The sequence below is a fragment of the Tachypleus tridentatus genome, chromosome 3, assembly GCF_004210375.1.
Source record: "Tachypleus tridentatus isolate NWPU-2018 chromosome 3, ASM421037v1, whole genome shotgun sequence".
NCBI classification, from domain to species: domain Eukaryota; kingdom Metazoa; phylum Arthropoda; class Merostomata; order Xiphosura; family Limulidae; genus Tachypleus; species Tachypleus tridentatus.
Window position 1 is genome coordinate 7,968,499 of NC_134827.1, and position 14,890 is coordinate 7,983,388.

General features: G+C 33.2%; 1 pseudogene across 1 annotated transcript in view; it reads right to left on the bottom strand.

Annotated features, from left to right (window-relative positions):
• LOC143246290 (dual 3',5'-cyclic-AMP and -GMP phosphodiesterase 11-like) overlaps positions 1-14,890 on the bottom strand; it is a 119,410-nt pseudogene that overhangs the window by 37,077 nt on the left and 67,443 nt on the right. Inside the window, exons 5-11 of the transcript XR_013025903.1 lie at positions 13,668-13,805; positions 13,247-13,317; positions 13,044-13,107; positions 11,075-11,122; positions 9,907-10,050; positions 8,811-8,954; positions 7,862-8,008 (exon numbers count right to left, since the gene is read on the bottom strand). The product of XR_013025903.1 is annotated as a dual 3',5'-cyclic-AMP and -GMP phosphodiesterase 11-like (transcript). The remainder of the gene's footprint in view (positions 1-7,861; positions 8,009-8,810; positions 8,955-9,906; positions 10,051-11,074; positions 11,123-13,043; positions 13,108-13,246; positions 13,318-13,667; positions 13,806-14,890) is intronic.

A 14,890-nucleotide genomic window follows, 5' to 3' on the forward strand; every position in this document is an offset into this window, starting at 1 on the left:
AGGTTAAGATAAGGGGTCCCAATCGAAGGGGTGGACTGCAATTTGACATCATGCTGTTGTCAATGTTTATTTCATATAGGTGGCTATCAAGTCAAACACTATCCCCAGAACACTATCACCCTACTCTGTAATGAAACAGTTATTGTGAACTCATTCAGCAGGGTGACTATGGAAGAGCCCTTCTGAACATCTCATCTCAACAGAGGGCATGCAAAGCTATGCATTGAGATTTCTAGTTAACTTAAAAAATACCTGGTCAAGCATTACTCACCACAGAGTGGAATCCAAGTAATGATGAATGAAGATAAGGCCCTGAAAAGAAAAGAAAGTACAAACAGAAATGAGGCACAATGAAGTCTCGAGAATGGCCACAGGTGGTAGATAACACCCCAATTATGAGGAAACTGCAATATGATGGAAATAGTGGGAGATTAATGTTCTGGAAGTATTCCACACACTGGATTGCAGAATTTCTTTTGATAAATGATGAAGACAAGAAGCAAGGGAAAAGGTGAGGTATCAGATCTGAAGAGAAAACAACACTTGGGACAAAATGTGAGAAAAAGAATAGGCTAATCAGTCCAAAAGATACATCCAATTAGTAAGGGTAGAAGGTGAGAAATCATGATAGAAGAAGGATTGCCAGGAGATAAAGAGTCTGGAACATGTACCATGAGAGGAACTAGTACAGTCAATATAATAACAAAGCCCTTAATTGTGCACAAAAGCCTAACAGGATCTGGTTGAGGAGAAAGATGGGAAACAGAAGGAAAAATAAAAGAACGAGGAATTACCCTTAGAAGCTGCTGAGGTCTTTGTAAAAAATGGACATTTAAGGTAAAGGAGAAGATAGGTAGGGTGATAAAGGGTGCATGAAACATCAATGGCAAACAAATCTGACCGTCAATGCATACCAGCTAAGAGAAAAAGGAGACATGAATTACCTCTCTAGATATGGGTTAAGTTGCTTTGATTGGCCACATGATCTATTTGTACTTGTAACCACCAAACGAAATCTAAGTTACCCTTTTATTTATTGCTAGAGTGACTTTAAATTGTAGCATGAAACTACATTAATTTATCCTAAGTAGCTCTAAGTTAGTAACAGCTTACTTCTATTTATATATTTTTTTTTTTTTTCCTTTGAACTCTGTCTAACTATTATCTATGCCATTATAAGGCTAAGTTTTTATACTGATCATAGTACTGCACTTAATAATATTTATTAATTAAATAATGTACCAAACAATACAGACTAAAAACATGCAAAAAGTAGACAAATTCCCTTATCTTTCAAAATTTTTCTGGCTTTATAACTATGAGACAAGAGTCGGTACAAATTCATCCAAACTAGTCATTAAACTTCCCATAGGAACAATGTTGGTACTCTGAGTGAAAGTGACATTTAACCATTCAAAACATAATGTTATACAATACATTATTTGAGAGATGAAAACCTTGACTTTCTATTGGTTATAGGTAATATAAAATTAAATCTAAGAGAGAACTATTAATAAATTATGAAAAACAGGATGTGACAGGTAGGTGTAAAAGAAGGTGCCTAATTTTCTATGTGATAGCTTTGTAACCCAAAACATATTGAAGACTATAATAAATGTGGTTTGTCTGAGCAGTGACAATTTTATGAACAGTAGTTTTTGTTTAATTTCATAGTTTTTTCAAGTTGTGGTGAATAAAATAGGGAAGAAGACATGCTAAGAAAAAATGTGTCATGTGTGTCACACTATGGGAAATTCAGGATTATTTAAAATAATTCTTTGTAGAATTGAAAACTTAAAACTTGTATGCTATTAAAATATGGATTAATAGCTAAGAGTTTATGCTATTATAATTCTATAATAATAATAATTATAACATAAACCAAATGTTGTCTAATAAAATGTTCAATGGAGGACACTTAAACCTTGCCTCATGCACAGTAAAGGATACCCATGAAAATAGGGTCAAAGGAAAGATGAAACATAGAACATGATGCAAGTGGTTCAAATGGAGGTAAAACAAAAGAATGGAGAACCATATTAACATCCCAATCTGGAACTGGAGGACAATATATCCAAAAGTGATGCATGAGTATGGCAAGGACAGGGGAAGTAAAAATTTTATGGTATCATGAAAAAACAAAAAGTATGTCAACATCCCAAAACTGAGATCAAAGACCCACAGTCAATGAGCCAGGTGAGAAATTCCATCATGCAAGCCACAGTAGACCAATTAGAGGGAAACCCCCAGTTGCAGACCAAGTACAGAATACATTCCACATATATGAGTATGCTTCCAGCAAGAAAGGATGTGACTTGACATCCAAAACTAGATTTTCTCATCAAAGGCTGAACAAAAGTCAGGTGTGAAGGGTGGGATGCAAGAAGTACCCCAAATAGAAGGGACAGGTAAGGGCTAGGAAGGATGAAAAATGGTAATTAGAAGTAAATAAGGCTCTGACTGAGACAAATGAGCTATGATATTAATGAGTGTGCATTGTTGGTGGACCAGTATCACCCAAGGCTCTATCGTTTCTGATACTGTTTCAAAAACATAGTGCCTCAGTAATGGATCCCTACTTATATCCCTAAGATATGTTGAGGTTAAACAGACCCAAGCCAATATGGCATCTTGACCAAAAAGGTCCCAATAACAACAAAAACGTATGTAACACCAGAGCTGAAAATGATATGAGGGCTAAAGTGGAGGAGAGAAGTGCAAGGGTATTTCCAGAAACCCTACCAGGATTTCTGTGGAGAACCACAGATAGGAGGTGTATGAAAGAAAGTTACCATAGCAGATTGTTCAGGGTAAATGAGAATATTGGGCATTGGTAAGATTGACAGAGGATTTAGGAGCCACAACTTAACAGGAAAGGAATCTAACAACTGCTGGCCTAAAAATGGATAATATGCATGATGGTAGGAATGTGCAACCTGATCTGAAGTCAATGAAGGGTAAGACATGCTAATCCCTTCATTTAATTGTAAGGCAAAGTGATCATCATGAATCTGAATAACATGGAAAGAAGAAAAAACTAAAATGGGTTGGAAATTCTCTTCATGCAATAAGGACAAGGTGCATAAGAAATGTTATAACCATCTCCAATAACACTATCCAACATTACAGATAAACATTGGGACAAAGCATGTTTAAGATGTTGCCATCATTGAGAGTTGTAACAGCAGCAAGACAGTAAAATGTGGCTTAAAGTGACATGAGTGTTACACAGACAAAACATTGGTGCATCAGTCCCAGATAAAAGAAAATGATGAGTTAAAAAACTGTGACCAATAAGTAATCTAGTTAGAACAACTTTCTCTTTCCAATTCCTACAGAAGCAAGATGGCCAAAGTCCAAAAGAGGTTTTTATTTGGAAAAGCTTATTTTCACGTTACACACTCCAAGTTGACTCCCAACTGGCATGGAGCCAAGCTTTGAATACAGGACCATAGTCCTTGTATAGAACAGACACAGCAGTGATAGTGCCAGAGCAGATACATTTAGCTGCGGTGTCAGCGAGCCCATTCCCGCGAATACCAACTTGGCTTGGTATCCAAAAAACTAGATAGAAGTAGATGTTAAAGAGAAATGGGCCAGTTGGTTTTAAATACTGGGGAGAACAGAATGAGAACTGAAGCAACTCCAGGGTCAGTAGAGAACTAAGTGAGTCAGTATAAATAGTGCAATTTGTGTACTACTTAGCTTCTATGTGATACTGGGCAAAAGAAATGATGTATAGTTCAGCAGTGAACACAGAAGCTGTAGAGGGGATTCTGTGCACAACCACCAAACCACAACAAACCATGGCAAAGCCCACAGAGTCACCTGATTTCAAACCATCTGTATAAATAGGAATGGAAGGATGGTTTGAAAGATGTTCAGTAAATAACAGACAGTATTTCTAATTGGGAGTGTCTGCTTTTCTCAGATGACTTAAAGAAAGGTCACATTTGGGGACTGTAATAAGCCATGGTGATATGGGCTGACCAGTGGATACACAAATGTTATCCAAGAACAAACCCAATTCATCCAACTGTGCCTGGATAAAAAGGACTAAAGGAGCAATGGCAGATCATCTGTTCTGGAAAAGCAAGGCCCACCAAGGAAAAAAAAACACAACACCAGGTGGGATGCTTTGGTAAGGAACAAAGTTTTGAAGTATATAGTAATGACGGTTGCAAATAGCAGAGGTGCAGAGGAGGTTCACGAGACTCTGTGTATAAGCTCTGAACTGGGGAAGTGCAGAAAGCCATGGTGCAGAGCCAAAATCCCTGATGATTTATGGGGTCCAGTATCTTCAAAGCTGAGGTTCTGGTAAGAGCCATAGACCAGTGATCCATAATCTAGTTTTGATTGAATAAGAGCACAATATATCTTTAGCAGAAAACATCGATCCACTTCCCAAGTCGTGGGAAAGAGGACATGGAAAATGTTCAGTACTCTTGTATATTCGACACGTAGCTGCTTGATATGTGGTATAAATGTCAGCTTATGGTCAAAGTAAGCCCCAAGATCTTTGTCTCAGGGACCACAGGTTACAACACAACCTCACTTATACGGAGTTCAGGATCAGGATGAATACCAAGTTAGCAGCAAAAGTGCATGCAAACGGTTTTAGAGAAGTTAAAGCCATTTGCTGTGGTCCACTTCAGTAAACGAGTGACGACAGTCTGTGGCTGCCGTTCAATATACCTCATGTTCGACGACTGTCATGAGATGTGTAAGTTGTTGACATACAGCCCATTTGCAACAGTAAGAGAGAGTTGTTCAGTGATGACATTAATCGTTGTGACACTCAAAACACAGCTCTGAGGGACTCAAAGTTCCTGTAAAAAAGAACTGGAAACTGTCAAACCCACACGAACTTGGAATCACCTGTCCATTAAAAGATTCTTACTAAAAATGGACAAATGGCCATATAACCATATGAATGGAGATCTCACAAAATGCCTCACCTCCATGTTTTATCAAAAGCCTTCTCAATCTCAAAGAATATTGATACAAACAGTTATCGTTTGAGAAAGGCTTCTCTGATTGACGTTTCAAGTTGAATCAGGTGGTCCATGATGAAGCACTGTCATCAGAAACCACAATGGGTGGGCAAGAGGAAATTGTTTGATTCGAGGAACCAAACAAGATGAGCATTAACCATCCTTCTAATGTCTTACAGAAACAGCTCGTCAAAGCAATTGGAAGGTAGTTTGAAGGAATTAGGAAAAACATTATCCTGCCAGATCCAGTTAAAAAACAATCAGAAAAATAACAAGAGGAGCAGAAGAGAGATGGTGCAGCACTTCATAGTGTACATTATAAGGTCCAAATGATGTACTGCCAGTCTGATGAAGGGCCAGTTTGAGTTATACCAGTGTAAATGGACAATTATAGTCATAGAGACAATCAGTTCGAAAGGAAAGAGGTGATCGCTCTGCCCAAATCATGATGGCTAAGAAGGTGGAGGAAGAAGCAAAAGTACTAGACATCAGGCAAAAACTTCCATCTAAAGTATCAGCTACTGCCTAGCCATCAGAGAGCAAGATCAAGAGAGGGACAGAATTATATTGCCAAATGACCATTCAAATCTTGTCGCATATGACTTTGGAACTGGTGGTAGAAAATATGCTGGCTGTGATCTTAATACAAGAACCCTTCTGGCTCTGATGTCTTACCTACTGAGCATGTGCACAGGCCTGCTGGAAAGTGATGCAATGCAAGAGTGTAGGATACCTACAAAAGTGATCACTGCCTTGTTATTGTCAACCCTCTATGAAAAGTGAGAAAATAGTGAAGGGAAGCAAATTGAGAGATCAATAGCAGTAAAGGACTGACTAGGTGCATGAAAATAAGTATAAGAACCAGTATTGAAAAGAGAAAGGTTGTGCTCAGAGAGCATACGCTCTACCGAGCAACTCCTCCCATCAACATCAGCACTTCCCCAGAAGGGATGATGTCCATTAAAATCTCCAGGATTAAAAAGGGAGGCAGCAACTGTTCAATGAGAGCATCAAGGGCTGATTGATCATAGGTCTCTCCAGATGACAGGTAGAGAGAACAAACAGTGATAGTATGACCTAAGGAAACACAGATGACTACGGCCTCCAAGGGTGTATCAAGTGGCAAAGACAGGATGGACACATGGTGATCAACCAACGGTGCCACCCCTCCATGCACTTGCTCACCACACAGCCTGTCAAAACTGCCAAAAGGTGACTGTAACAGCAGGATTCAGAAATGTTTCCTGTAAGGAAAGACATACAGAATGGTAGGAAGCAATCAATGTTTTGATGTCATCCAGATTATAATGTTAACCTCGACAGTTCCACTGTATCAAGGTGGCCATTTGTATTTATGTCTAGGCAAATTGGGTGGAGAGCCCTTCTGTTTACAACCACATCTTTTTTCTTTATTGTCTTTATTCAAGGGAGGTCTGTTGATCTCCATGGATCCTGCCCTGGGTTGATTAGGTAAGTCTTTGTTGTTGGAAGAGAATTCCAGTGATTGAGGACGTGAATGAATAATCATTTTGCATCTTGGGGTGGAAGAAGAAGATGTACCTGAGGAAATGCCCATACCTGGAAACAAAGGAAGTGGATCTTAGGGTTTGCTGGAATTTATGTCAGGGGCAGAGATGGGTGTTGACATTGATTCATCAAATTTTTTAACCATGGAGGTCAAAAGACTTTTCATTTGGTTTAAGAACGATTCTTTTGGAGGCACAGAGAGATCTGTCTGCACTCCCACTGTAGTAGTGGAATGAAGTGCAGCAGCATACGTCCAAGATGAAGTAATGGACAGCAACTATGAAGCCACAGGAGAATGGGAAAGAAAGGCAAAATTTGAAAAAAAAAAGAAGATTATCAAAATTCTCATCAGCCTGTACAGGATCAGTTTGTCCTAGAGAGCATATAAAAGCAGAGAAATCTGCTATTGGGTCACCCAAACCTGAAGCCTAAGAAAAAAATGCTAGTTGCTGGTGTAACACCTCCAAAGTGGTAACATTAATTTCAGAATTCATTGCACAGAAAAGTTTCCCAGATTCAAGTGCAGAAAACAATGCAACTACAATTAACTAATATCAATAAACGAAACAGGTTGAAAGAAAACACATTAACTGAAAAATAAACACTTCATGAAGAAACAAAACCAAACATGAAACATTAAACAAAGAAAAAACATGTTCAAACAAAAAGCCCTACCAAACAAGAAGTGATAGTTTGGTAGAGGAGAGCAGAGAGAGTCATATGCATCACATGAGCATGTCATACTCCTAATGATTAGGAAGTAACATTATTATTTGCATGAAAGACATGTTTGAATATAGTAATTCTAATGGGGGAGGGAGAGCACAAGGCTTGTGACATGCACAAAGAAAATGTTTGCATATAAAGGGCAACACTGAATAAGAAGAGCTAATCTTGTGAGAAGAGGTAAGTACCTTACTGGAATATGCTCTCTAAATGAAATTCAAGAACGTTTTCTATGTTATCTTTTACTAGTTTAAAATAAACAATAAAAAATCTGCAGTAACTATAACAAAACTTACAGTAAATAAGCTTATCACTTGAGTTTGATTATTCAAGTTGCATTTCACCTGCAAATGCGAGATGTTACTAAACTCTATGAAAGGTAAGTTTGATTCTGTTTATTTGACCTAGCACATACTTGATCACTAAATTATCATAACTGTTGGCTCCAAATTAATTCATGTAAATAAATCTGTTAATCAAGTTCATAAATGTAGTTCATACAGAAATAACATCAACATTTAGAACAACAGAAGAAAATAACATCAATCTATGAAAACAGTGAATGACAATAAATCAAAATATATTTAATTACCAAGATAAATCTTGACAATTACCTTGTATTCAATGTGGAAACGTTCTATCAGATCTAAATCAATAAACATTCGCAAACAAGCTTTGCACATATCTTCATCCTCAAGACTGAAATCATTAAACTTGAGGTCATGCAGTTTGTATGCTTGAGTAGATGGAATTATAACCAACTGTAAGGGTAAAACATCATATCTATATCAGTATTACAAAACGAAATTCATGTACAGCATGAACAGATGCATATTTTATTTTGCAAAACTATAAAACTTAAATTTAGAGAAGTAATACATGTACCAAAAATTTAAAACTCAATTTTTCCAATGTTTTCTCTAAAAATTTAAATAGCAAGATATCAAATAGATTTTCAAATTAATACATTTTAATATACCTAATTAGAGAAAATTTCACAATAAATACTACAACAATTACAACTTTGACTCTGATGAAGGAATGTCCATCTTTGGAAAGCACTCAAGTTGTATGTTTTTTGTAATTTTTGTCTTAAATTGATTTTTTTAACCTGTATATTTTCCTAGCATCACATACAAAAGTGAGAAGAATATAGATTTTTCTTTATTGACCAAAGTTCTACTGGTATTTCTAATAATCTTTTCATGGTATTAAATAACACAATTAAAAATTTATTCAAATATCAGTAACCTAAAGAAATGCTCATTATGACAAAAGAAAGACAAATTACTACGACAGATTTTTTTTCAAACTAGTAAATAAGCAGTGTGACAAAATATTGACAACTACTTACTAATTAAGCTAACTTTATATGGCTATTTTCAATTCACACCTTGCAAACTGACTTCATTTTAGCTTCATTTTAATGTGTATTTAGTTTTATTATTTTTTAAATTTTCTATTAAATGTTGATCTCTGAAACTAATTACAATTATAATTAAACTAACTCCCTTCAGAGAGATTTAATTAGTGACATTCAATTAGAAGAAAGAGATCTCCCACACTGAGTTCAAGGGCTTCTTCATATGGAGAAGTAGCATGGTAAGACAGGACTTCCAATGTGACTCTTTGCTTGGCCATAGCCTTTACAACTTTCTCATACATTTGAGTATTGTGAATACCCATACCACAGAAAATAGCAAATGCCTAAAACCAAAAACATTATATTTAGATAAAAAATTAAGTATCACAAGACTTCTAAAAATCAAATTGTCAATTGTGTAAACCCTAAAATGATACTTTTATACTTCAACAATTTTTTCCTATTCATAAAGTTAACATTTGTATTTAGAGTAAAATTCTAGCACATTACAATACATAATTGCTGTGTTATATAAGGTTTGATAGTGTATTTATTAAAATGACAAAATATTGTCATATACTAAAGAAAAAAAAATCAGGGGCTATTCTAACATCTTGCTCAGATAATTTTGTGTACTTATAAAGTTTCAATGTGCAGTTGGAAATTAAATTTTGTGTAGTTACATTTTAGTATGGAGACTTGCAGAACCATAAACATTTCTCTAAAAATATACATCACATTTTATGTATAATAATAGATGCTATAATAGCATATGGATTTTGGCATCATTAAATAAAATTTTAATAAAATTTCATGAACATCAAATATAACATGGTATGTATATCTAATTAACATTTTCAAAAAAATCTGACTTTTGCGTTACAAAAGCAAACAGGCAATAGATATTTACATAAAATAATGCTCAGGATACTCCAAGGAATATTACAACATGGTACACATTTTAAACCTACTACTTTTGAAGTTCAAAAAATTCTTTAAAATAGTCTCTGCAAAAAAATAAAAAAGTTTATAATTTTGTGAATTTGGTAGCCACACGAAAATAATTCAAATAACATAAAAATCCCCTTATTGTAGCACAAAGTTTAGGGTTAATTAAAAAAACAACAAACTAATAATTTTAAATTAAAATCAAACAAACAAATTGGGATATATAAAATATAACCATTTTCTGAAAAGGTACTCTTGTCCATAAAAAAATAAAGTTCTATTGCTTAAATTGTTTTGTATGAAAAAATACTTTGTGTAGCTTTTATTTGAATTTAAACAATTTCTCACCTCAAAAAGATTTTCATCATTTTTGTTGAAAGGCGTTCCATTAAGTTTGTTGATCAGCTGACTCACCCCAATGATCTTTTGGTTGGCATTCCAAATGGGCATGCACAAGATACTGCAGTGACGGAATGAGCTGCCCTCATCAACCTGGAGCATCAAGATGGATGGATCTGCAAACCTTAGGCTTTAAAGTGCAAGTGTCAAGCAGTCTAAGAAATCTCCAGTCCAACTTAATTTTGGTTTATTGCACTTTGTACTTTTATATAACATATACATAATTTAATTTTGTTTGCTATATCATTTGATCATAAAATAAATACAAAAAAACTATTAAGGTAATTTATAGTTATATTTCCTTAAAATTATTTTTATTAAACCACTCATTACTTTATATTTGTTCTAGTTTTCAACATCAATTTGCCAAGGCAATGACAAATTTTAAGAACCAAGATGAGTCTTACAAAAAACTAATCAATTGAGCTTACTTATGTTAAACGTTTAAGTATCCTATTAAAGTGTATCTAATGAAACAATAAATAGCCTCACAAAAACTTATTACTCAAAATGAACAAGTGTGTGTTTCTTGCTACTGTCTACATAGTTAGTTCCCTGTGTAAAAAACAATAAGCACTGTCACAGTACAAAAGAAAAATGCTAAGTTCAGACATATCAACAACTAAATGGTAGACAGTTTGTGTGGTCCTTTCATAATCAAATGTTTTAAATATTCTATGTTAAGAAGTTGGAAGAATGCCATCAAGTAGTAACTAACAACTTTTTTTTCCTTTGAAGATGCAATCTTTGTAAAAAAAAAAAAAAAAGGATGAAATCTTGCCCATGCTAATGCCTGGCATAAATTTCATTTTTAAAGCAAGGATTTTCTTTTTCTTTTGACAAAGAGACAGAAACATATGGTTGTGCATCATTTGTCACTATGCATATATTAAACTATGCTAAGAATTACAGTAGATAACTAAGACACACATTAGTATTATCCATTTAGATAATTTCAGACCTTATATATCTGACAAGCATTTTATGAAATGCAAAAAAGGGAAGTTACAAAATCATTGTACGAAATATGGCCATCATTACAACTAGACAAATATATTTTTTCAAACATTTTCTAGATAAAAAGTTATGAGAAAAACATATACATAAAGATACTTACAGAAGCATCAAACCTGTCATCCTTATAAGCATCAGGAATGTTCAGCACCTGTGAACAATTAGTAATTAACATGAAAGAACATACCGCAACTATACGAATTTTTTATATGGTTTAAAACAGAATACTTCATGTCAACAGTATATGTTAGTGTGAAGGTTCTGACAAAATGTATTAAATAATCCATCAATTGGTCTTTTTACCTGAACGTTTCTTTACCTTCTGTTTCCTAGCAAGTTCTTATTTTTCAGTTTCAAAAAATTTACAGCCTGTACATAGTTGCACCAAGCTTATGTTAAAACACGACTGAGAACTCTCAAAATATCAACAAAAGAATAAATTTTATAAAATAAGTAATCTTTTAAAACAACTGGGAGCAACAATAGAAGATACAATTTATGTTAAAGTGACAAGCAAATGTTTTCTTAACCTTATGAATTTTCTAATAAACTGGTTAAAATGTATCTTAACCTTAGAAAACATATGAGATTAGAAAGATACAAATTCTGACTAAATAATTATTATAAAATGAAAAATTCAATTCCAAAATGCTAATTTTGCTAATAATATTTCTATTTGGTAAGTGAAAACAGAATTTTATCACCTGAATTGTGATATAGTGTGAATTCATTATATTAGCTATTAGCATGTTGTACATTTTCTTCTAGTTTCAGTTAAAGTATTGCTTTCTGCTCTGGTGCTCTGACAACTGCTGTTAAGACAAGAAGATACCCAAGTTTTATATATTTTGTTTAATGTTACATACTTTTTTTAGTTACTTTACAACTGTCTTGCTTGGTAAGCAAATAATCACACAAATTAATATTGCTTTTTTTAAACTTCCAGTTTTGTGAACTTTAAATAATTAATTATACAGCTTATTAAATACCAGGATAGGACAGATTACAGTGACGTGTTTTATTTTTTTGGCATATTTGGCAGTCAGTAGTTTTCCAGTGGTATTTGTAGCTTTGTAAGTACAGAAATCCTTTATTATTATACTTAATATAATTAGCAGAAAAATGTAACACATTTATAATAAATCAGTTTTTCAATTTGCATTATGTGAACTTATTTTCATGCAGGTTGCCTTGGTTGCACGGCAAAATCCTCTCTACAATACTTTGTGCCACACCCATCACTGTAACGTCACAGTGTAGGATTTTAAAATTTTGGTTATGTTATGTCTTTGAGAAGAGTCTTTGAAAATGAAAGTTGAAATACAGTTTGGAAAAATTTACTTTAATAATAGTTTCTAATGCTATAAATATATAGATATGTACACACATTTATTTATCTTCTAGTTTCATCATTCTACAAATAAAGTGTAAAAACTGAATAATTTCAACCATTATGCTCTGCAAAAAGCCAAACAATTTAATTAAACTTTTCATAGAGAACATAAAACTTGTTTTTATTAGATGTAAGAAATATATCACATGGTAGGTAAAATTAAAAAGAGCACTTGGAAAAGAAAAAAAAACAAACCAGCACTCAGAACCAATATTATCCATTTTCTAAATATACATAATTGATAAATTCCAGAATTATTCACAAAGTAAGCTACAGATAAAATAATAGTGATATTTATAATGGGCATTCATTTGCATAACTAGCAATCTGACCATGAAACCTCTCAATAAATAATTATGGCTGACTTAGTTTATATGGTTGATACTTGGTCATCATTACAAAATATAAAAGTGATTAATAAAATAAAGTTTCTAGTATATTTTTTCCACCAGCATTAATTCTTTCTATGTTTCACTAAATAAATTCACGTCAAGTGAGAGCTTCAAAGTTGGTAAATAAAATAACTTTGAATTACTTATGACACTTTGTTTTGTATTTTAATATTTTACTAAATGTGTATAGGTATCTCAACTGTTATCAAATTTTTCTTAATATGATATACAAATGACACAAGCCTCTAGTTTCACAAACCCAGAGCTCTATATAAATGATTCCTTACTTCACCAGTTGTAGCCACAAACCCAGTAATCCCAATGTTGATAGGAAATCTTCCTTCAAAGGGACTAAAAAAGATAAATACAAATATCATCTAATCAACAACACTCAAAGAAAATGTTTCAATACACATAAACAATATGTGGTATAGACAATCAGGAATATATTTAACTGAAAATCCTGTAAGCAAAGTAAGTTTCCAGGTACCTTGTACGAGAACAACAGTCTTCATCTTCCAAGTCATTTGCTTCTAGGTCAAACACTCGAGAAAATGTTCCCTAAAGTAATATAAAATCACATTTCAAAAAATGTTCAAGCAATAACTAAATGTGTGCTAGTTATTGTAATATTAGTGCATTAATACAATGTATTTGAAAACAGAAACTAAAATATGATCTTAAAACTTTACTTAAAGTAACTTGAATTATTTTAACCACTTTTTTCAGAACTAATTCTTCAATCAAACCTGAATATTCAAACTAATTACAATTAAAGAAATAACTTTTAAATATGTAAGAATGTTAGTTTGTTTAGATATATACATATAAATATTATAGTTATATGTTAGAAATTAAATTTTCTTACACCTAATTTCAATATTGATTACAGGTAAAAGTCCAAACCTAACCTTTGTACTTTCATCCACAAGTAATACCTGGCATCTTTCACACTGAAGGAGAGACTGTGTATGAGTCATAATTCTGTAAACAACAAGTTCAATAGTGCTCTGTTCTTCAAACACCATTCTTGCAAGATCTAAAAGCACCTAAGCAGACAGAAAATTATTTTCATACTTGGGCTGTGTTAAATGAATAGATGTAATAGTCTTGATTCTCTTAAATCCCAGAAATAAAATAATTACCTATTAATTAGAAACTTCAGTTTGATAATAATAACTGGTCATTAATTGTTGGAAACTGCATCTACTCAAAGAGAAATTTAGTTTTTAAAAATATTACAAACTCATTTTTCAAAAGTATTTTAAATTGGAAATCTTAAAGAAAAAGTTTAATACAAGTAGTCACATATATATAAAACCATCACATCTGTCTGTCATGATATGTTCTGTAACAGTAACACATCAACTGATTCATCTACAATTGCTTCAACTAGCTCAATAAAGGCACACTGAGTAATCCTGGAAGTCGTTTATTAACATATAAAGACAATTTACTCAAGGCAATTCATAAACACTGGGCAAGTGACATTCAGTGCTAAGCAGAAAATTCAACTGGCACAAGTTAATTGTCACCTATGTGATACTGAGTGTATAAGCAACACTAAAGAAAAGTCATTATCTAATTCATGGATTCAAAAACCACATCTCAGTGAACAACTGTGTCACACAGTTACAATGATTAACACAACTGTGTCGCACAGTGACAATGATTAACACAACTGTGTCGCACAGTTACAATGATTAACACAACTGTGTCACACAGTTACAATGATTAACACAACTGTACATCACAAACTAATAAAAAACAAGCACCTTATACATCCAATACCATGTGACTATTACATTACATTATAAACTGCAGTTCAAGTTTTGAATAGATGATTACATAAAAGTAGAAAACTTATAAGTTATTATTAATAGAAGTTGTATATTTGTGATATAAAAAGTGTGTAATCAAATGATAATGTAATCACTATGTGCCAATAGACAACTGCATCTGAAAGAAGAAATAATGATAACTGAATTTCTTATAATGTGTTTATCAATCATTCTAGGATATGTGTGATGATACAATATTATAGTGATTATGTACCAATAGATTCCTACATCTCAAAAAAGAAATAATGCAAACTGAATTCAAAATTAAAAGTAATTTATATGTTATACATGAT